The 8,189-nt window shown below is 34.3% G+C and overlaps 1 protein-coding gene across 1 annotated transcript in view; it reads right to left on the reverse strand.

The window, feature by feature from the left end:
- The window catches only part of LOC117169005 (transcriptional repressor protein YY1-like), a 166,619-nt gene that overhangs the window by 1,365 nt on the left and 157,065 nt on the right, over positions 1-8,189 (reverse strand). The window lies entirely within an intron of this gene.

Genomic DNA, 8,189 nt, shown 5'->3' on the forward strand with positions numbered 1-8,189 from the left:
AAAACACGAAATTTCCGTTAGCCGCTGTAAGAACTTAACGAATGACCTGTCCTTGTGTTGAGGAAATAAATATTTTGATTGAAAGTATTCATTTTCCGAAAACGAGAAATGTAAGCATAACAGACGTAAATTGCGAGAACCGTTTGCAAACTTATTTTTTACGCGAAATTCTGACATCGACGACGTATGCTTAGGGTCTTCTTAAATACCAAGGCATACGACATGACGATGGGTAACATAAATTACGCAAAATGCATCGCGAAACAGAGAAAGAACTTGAGGGAAATGACAAGTTCTATGTGTGAGAACTATGAGATTGTCATGATAAAGCCACAGTCTGGCAATACAGGTTATAACGCTAGCGTTGCCAACAGTACGCTTTTGAAGGAACGAAATCGGGGCAATCTTTCTTACCGACTGGGAATCCAGACTTCGCCTTCCAGATAAAGTTCTGAGCCGGTTATATTACTTTGAGAACAGCAACAAGAATGAGAATATTACCGAGAAATAAATTCTCTGAGAATTTCAGAATTTATTATAATTGATGGAAAATTGCATTTTTTGTTTAACTTTGAACGATTTTCTAATGCTAAAAACACATTTTAAGTATATAATAAGCATCCGCTCCATTATTTGAAATGGAGAACACGTTTCCAAGAAAGTTTTGCTATTATTCGTTCCAGAAGAATCTGAATGCACATTGTGGTTATGTCTGCGCTTAACTGCCAAACGTGTATTAGTGTTTGGTCGTCATAAACGAAATATTTTATCATAAAATATATATTTAACATTTTGTCTTTTTAAGGTGTGAACAGAACGTGCATCACCTTTTAGGCATGTGATTAAAAGAAAATTACTTACTTAAAATTTATAAATAAAATAAATTTTTGAGCGTAAAGCTACGATTAAAATAACATTTTACTAAATAAATACCAGGATAAAATATTTTATACTTTATCGATATAAAGCTGACTATTTAATAAAGGATTAGCGCTTAGTACTTCGTAATTTTATTATTTAATGCTAGTATTTATTAAGTAATGTGAAGCAATTGAATTTTGAGATTAGAGTTTCAGTCCAACAGTGTTCATTAGTTAATAAGCTACTGTTTTGCATATTTTAAATTCCTGAATATTCCCAAGCTAGAAAATAATTTATATGCAACCGTTGACATAACGTGACCAATAAAAACATTTGGTACAAATCTGATATCGGAGTTACTATACAATGATCATCTTCGCAGATTCCAGAATTTCATATATTTTTACTTTTGCCCTAGGCTAGGGAAATTTTCTACCGTTAAATCCCAATTCTGAGGTCGGATTCGGATTCAGCGACTCAAGATACATAAGGATACACTAGTCTCGTACACAGTTCAGACAGCTTTTTTTGTGAGACTGTGTTATTCACTATTACTACCTTTCAAGATGTTTCTTAGATTACGATTGCAATATTTGCAAAAAAATGTTTTTTCCCTAGAGCGTGTATTAAAACATAATAAAAATAGGCATTACGCATTAATCAAAATTAGGGGCAAATTTTCGACATAAAATTCTATTGTGTTTAGGGCCATATAATAAAAAACTATATAAGGGATTGTCACATCAAAGCCAGCTTGAATGACTACACTGGCCATTACGTCATTAATAATCATTTAAAATATAGGATCACCAACTTGTCGTATAATTTATAACATTCCTTTTCATCTTGCAAATTCTTATGATTAACTACCTCTCCACGTGACGACAGTGCCATCCACTAAGCCACCATCTGCACCAGACCACCCTTATGCCATCAGCATCATCCAACCTGGGTCCTATTTCATAAAACCTACAAGTTACAATTTACAAGTACAAGTCTAGGGAATTGTAATTGTATTACAAGTGGGCGTTTCATAAAGTCATTGGTACTTTTTAGAAACTACAAGTACGGCGACTCCTTTTACAAGTAATATCGCGCAGTTTTACAAGTGGTCTGTTTCATAAAGGTTTCGCCTTGTAAGTAGCACTTGCCATTTTTAGAAAAATTTTGGAAGGTCTTTGCGGTTTGGTAAAAGTGGTAAGAGTAAATACAAGTTATATTTTAAGGAATTTTATTGAAATTTCTGACCATGAAAATGGTATTACGGATTAAGTAAGGAAACACTTATTAAAGTTCCGATATAATTATCGCTTATTCTGAAGTAGATAAAGAATTACATACGTTAAAAAATGGTATATATTTATAGGCTAGGATAGGCTAGAAAGCGTGTCTTTTATAAACCACTGATCTTTTTCGCCTTTGTTATTTCTTTCGGCGCTATGGCACAAAATTTATATTCTTAGGAGTGCAGTATAGTTGGTCACTCTCGAAATTTTTTTTACATTTTTCGAATGTATATGTATCTAAGAATATCGTATTAAATTTTTATGAAGATCTGAGCAGTATAAGTGTACTACATGACCGCGCGTACCTGAGCGCCCAACACACTCGCCCGGCGCACTCGCACACTTCGAACGTGTTTTGAGAAACTGGCCACATGATTTCTCCGGAACAAGTGGGCCGATCCTTCTAAAATTTTCACCACACATTCTACACATAAGAACTCACAAAATGACCCATTTTCATGATAAAATTTTGATTTTTGCTATATTTTTTTTTACAAGAAACAGCAAAAAAAAATTTTCGATTATTTTGTCTTTTATTGATTAAAATTAACCAAATTTGTTGAAAATTAATATCCATAAGTCACTTTGTAGCCACTTTCATATCAAACCTAAAGCACTTTAAATTTGTTGTTCTTGATAAGCCGTTGCTTTCAATTTTTATATCCATATCTTCCATAGCATGCTCACAAAAAATTCATAAAAATAGCCTATTTTTTTAGCCTACCAACTAGACTACACCCTTAAAGAATTAATCGCCGATACAGCAACACGCAGTCCCACTTGGAGGTTAACAGCTATGATAAGTTAAGAGCTCATACGCGCACTTATAAAAGCGCTTGTAATTTGTAGGAGATATTAATTGTAATTACAAGTGGACGTAAGACTTTTATGAAACAGAAAATAGAAGTGCTTGTAATTACAGGCTAGTAACTTACTAACTTGTAACTTGTAGACTTGTAATTTTTATGAAATAAGCCCCTGTTCTCGGTGGGTAAGCTGATCCCACCACCCTTGTATCATAATCTATCCTATCCCTTATTTGATAAGTTCCCTCACAAAGGACCCCGTACGGAATACATGGGAAAATGTCTTTCATTGGCTTTGGTTATAACTTCGTAACTTTGTAGGTTATAAAGGCCTAATGAAATATCCATAATTTTTTTTTTTTAATGGACCGTTTTCACGTTATACGGCACCAAGCGCTCGAAATCAGTGCATAAGATATATCTGCAAAGCATTAAAAGAAAAAACGAGGGCAAAGTCACTGTCACGTATTAAAATGTGGTAAATATATTGCCAGCCTCACAGAGCGCGTCTCGCAACGGCCGAACGCTAAGCGCTCAATATTTTTAATCAACTGCAGCACTCACTGTTTCGGGGAAACAACGGTAACAAAATAAGGTCAATTTAAAGTGCGGTAATGCCAATCATAAGAATCGCCCTCTTCTTACAACGGCCGAACGCTAAGCGCTCAATATATGAAAACAACTGCAACACTCACTGTTTCAGGGCAGCGTCGGTTATAAAATAAGGTTATAATCATTTGCGATAATTTCAATCATATATATATCGTCTTCTGGTCTCAATAGTCGAACGCTAAGCGCTAAATATTTTTAATCAACTGCAGCAATCACAGTTTAAGGGCAGCAACGGTTCTAAAATAAGGTTTTAATCATGTGCAATTGTCTCAAACATATATATCGACCTCTTCTTACAACGGACAAACAACAAGCGCTCAATATTAACCCTAGAACGATCTACCGGAGTAGTACGCTATCACATAAAAAGTTCAAGGTACGCACCTGAATAAGGGCGTGTGCAGTTTGATTCAGTACCCTAACAATAATTCACTTCAACTATTCGGCAATCAACCTCGGTCAATGAGCGAGATCATCTGTGTTTTGTGAATATCGTTTGGAGTAGCACATTACACTGTAGAATGAATAGCCATATTTTAAGTATTATTTCTTTATTTTTGAGTATTTATAAACATTTTGGATTATTTATAATAACTCTGAATTTTAATAATCAATTTTACGAGTATTTTTTAAGATTTTTGCCATTTTTCCGATTTCTCTATTTTCCTCTACTTCTTATATTCAAATAATTATGTTTTTTTTTAAGACAAAATAAAAGTCGCTAACATGCCCTTAAAGTGTGACTAATCTTGTTTTGCAATCCGTTTTTTCTTTGTAAATCCATCATATTGTTGAGAAACTACGTAATTTTATATTAAAAACATCAATTTTGCGGAATTTTTAGGTCTTTTTTCATATTTAAAAAATTATTTGACATTTATCGAAAAACAAAATAATATGACCTTTGTTCTCTACATTAAAAAACGAAAAAAATGCCTGACCTTAACATTTTTACACTGCAAATAGAAAGCATTGTGTCATGGTAAAAGTTTGGGGTAGCGTATAAACCCGGTAGACAGTTAGAGGATGAGCCAGCTACGTGGATCGTTCTACGGTTAAGAATTAACTACGACACTCACTGTTTCTGGGCATCAACGTTTCTGAAATAGGGTCATATTCATGTGCAATTGCCTCAATCGTATATCGCCGGGTGAGCGAAACAACCTAGTGTCTGATTTTTGTATTAAGAGATGTCGTATCTCGCTCAGGATCTATTGGGACCATGAGCGAAATACGACGTCTCTTGAAACAAAAATCAGACACTACGTTCCTCCGCTCCCCCGGCGATATATCGCCTTCTTCTCGCAACAGCGGAGCACACAAGGTTTCATCATAACGGATATAGTTACTGCTTTGAGTGGAGGAAGGATGCAAAGTGAGCTCGGCTTGATTGGAGGCAATGTATTAAGTCCAACAATTGGACTTAATACTGACTTTATTTGATCACCTTTCCTGACTTGAAACAGTGAGTGTTGTTATTATTTTCAAATATTGAGCGCTTTGCGTTCGAACGTTGCGAGAAGCGAGAGATTCGTAGCAAAAACTTTGAGCACTCAAAAACGTTACTTAATTTGAAACTCGCCATCCACCTTTAATTGAGATCAGTAACTGTAAGTAATGTAGGTCAGTATAGTTTTGCAAGCCTCAGTATACGGTCAGCAGCTGCTCAAAGCAGAAATTCCAAAATCCGCGGGTGTCCGACACCCGCCGTGAATGTAGTGAGTGAAAGTGTTTTTAGAGCAAATTTTCTCATCGCGTTAGTGTACATAGTTGGTGTTCTTTTAACGTAAGTACATTATCGAAAGTGAAATAAAAAATTTGTTTTCATTATTTAACACTTTTATGCGTTGCAGATGCCTTATAGCCTACGAGCACGCTTGTGCTGGCTCTTGAATGCGCCCAATATGCAACCAACACCGCGTGGGTATATCCAAGGTGTGTGAGTGTCTGGAATAAGTCTAATACTTGTTTTTTTTATAATTAATACTTTTTTCAATTCCATTCTTCATTTCTTTGTATTTTTTCATTATTGTAATTTTTTTTAAAATAAATTGACCAAAATAGCTAAAAATTGATGTGTTATTTGTACTCTAAAATTGGTACTTCATATGTGCAAATAAATATCTTTCATAAAACACCCGCATTGTAGTTTTTTCTTCTAAAAGCATAGTATTTTAAGAGTACTATTCCAAATTTTTAGCTAAAAATATTAACAATTATGCGAGATACGATTTTTTAAGTGAAAAAATCCATTTTTTCCAGGTTTTTTTCTTTCAACGATTTTTTTCGCATAATTAAAATAAATAATTAAAATACCCACTGTATACTATAAACATATTTTGAACTATATTGGATTAAATTTATGTAACAAAATATTCAGGTTAAATTGTAAATGTTGCAGTTTAGTCAGAATATTGAGCGCTTAGCGCTCGGTGGTTGCCAGAAGAGGGCGATTCTTATGATTGGCATTATCGTACTTGACACTGGCCTTATTTTATTTCCGTTCCTTCCCCGAAAGAGTAAGTGCCGCTGTTGTTTAAAAATATTGAGCGCTTAGCTCGATTTTAATGTGTGCTACTGATTTTCCTCTACTATAGCGTTAAAACTGTCAATTTTTTGAAAATTTCTTTATGGATACTTCATTCGCTCCTTATAACCTACAAAATTACCAAGTTATAACCAAATCCACCAAAAGAAATTTTCCTATGCATTCTGTGCGGTGTCCTTTGGCACCCAACGAAATTCCCACAATTCCTTTATTCCGAACTTCCAGAAGGGCGTTGGCCAAACCTGAAAGTTTCTTCAAGTCGAGAACGGAAGTCATTATAATGATAAAAATTAATTATCATATTTCGATTGCATGTGTGCGATCAGCAAATATTTGAATACTTAAAACTTGGGTGGTTGAGAAAAATTGTTCTTTTAAAAATTAAAATTGTACTAGAAAAGTGCTGGTAGAATTATATGTCCGTTAAAAATAGCGTGTACAGTCTGGGTGCTCGCGTGCTCTACCACCATCAAGAAATTAAAAATCGCCCTGAGAAAAAAAAAATTATGTATATTCCATTTAACTGGATTGCATAAGTGAATGTTCTAAAACCAAAAATAAAAATAGAACGTGGAGTTAAAAAAAAAATTAGAAAAGAAAGGAATAATTAAATTAGTAACAAGAAACTAGAATGAAATACAGAAATCACAGGTTGTGACGTGACAAAAAAATGTGGTCACGCCATGTGCATCCCCAAGTAGAAAAACCGAGGCGCTTACCAGAGTGAACGTGCCGGTTTTCAATCACCTAAAAATAAGAACCCATAAGTTAGTCTGTGGAAAGAAAATGAAATTAAATAGATAGGCATAATTTAATTAATGATTTTGCGACCAGAAAAAATCAAAATTATACACAAAATGTCAAACCCAATAAGAAAGATTAGAGAAAATAGAGAATTCCCAGAAATTAATACTGAAAAAGGAAACGCACCGGCAAATGTAGTTGGTTTTTTAAGCGAAAATAGCAACAGCGAAAATCAAAGGAATCAAATCGACAGTAAAGAAGTGACAAAAGAAGCTAAGAAATCATAACAGTGCGAAATAGGGAGTTGGAATGGGAGGCGGTTCAGTCAAATGAAGGTACAGGTGCAATACCTAGAACCACGATCCATACACAAATGCATATAGAAGGTGCGACACGGCAAGCACACCGAATAGATATACACAGAATATTGCAGTTCAATTCTTCAGGGCTGACCTGAAATTGAAATACTGTCCGAAATTGATAGATAAAGAAATGGAGGCAAAGAGAAAAGATCTCAATAACTTAAAAAGAAACAAAATACGATTAGAATCAAGTTTTTTTAGAAAAAGAAGAAAGTCTTTGAACGGAAAGAGAGAATAGGAAGAAAAGAGAAAAGGAAGCTAGAGTAGGGCGTGATAAATTAAGAAAAGGAATAGATGGACAGGAAAAAGAGCGCACAAAAACTAGTCAATTACAAAGAAAATAAAAGCGATAAAAAGAAAATTAATAAACTTTCACGGAGAGTTGCGAAGTTAAAAAAAAATAGTATTTGAAACGCAAACATAAGAAATTTGTCGTTAGAAAATGCGAATAGGAATATTCGAATACGAAATAATACAAATCATTTCGAAGATACATAATTAGATTTTAATGAGCAAATACCCATGTTCCGAGATCAGTGCAAAGGCAATTAATGAAAAGCAAATCAAATGCAACTCATTACGAAAATGACACACGATACAGATAGGATATGGAAGGAGTAACTGACCTAGAAAGAGAGTAGGAGAGAAAATATCTGACAAGAATTTCCAGCGACCTTATTTTCCTTTGGAATGATTCAGACCCCATTCAAAATTATGTCAAATGGGAAAATAGAGTTTAAAATATAGAAAATAGTCATGTTTCTTTTTTAAATAATTTGTTAAGATTGAAAAGAGGATATAAAATTAATGAAATTGATATTTTAGAAAGGCTAGATGCGGTTTTAAAGGACGAAGTGTTATTTGGTTCCAAGTTACGAGGGTAGTTCAATAAGTCCTTAGAATGACCAACAGATGGCGCGCGAATCGCTCCAAATCATCTGTTTTCAGTCAGCACCACTCCCGACTAGAT

Source organism: Belonocnema kinseyi, chromosome 3 (assembly GCF_010883055.1).
Source record: "Belonocnema kinseyi isolate 2016_QV_RU_SX_M_011 chromosome 3, B_treatae_v1, whole genome shotgun sequence".
NCBI classification, from domain to species: domain Eukaryota; kingdom Metazoa; phylum Arthropoda; class Insecta; order Hymenoptera; family Cynipidae; genus Belonocnema; species Belonocnema kinseyi.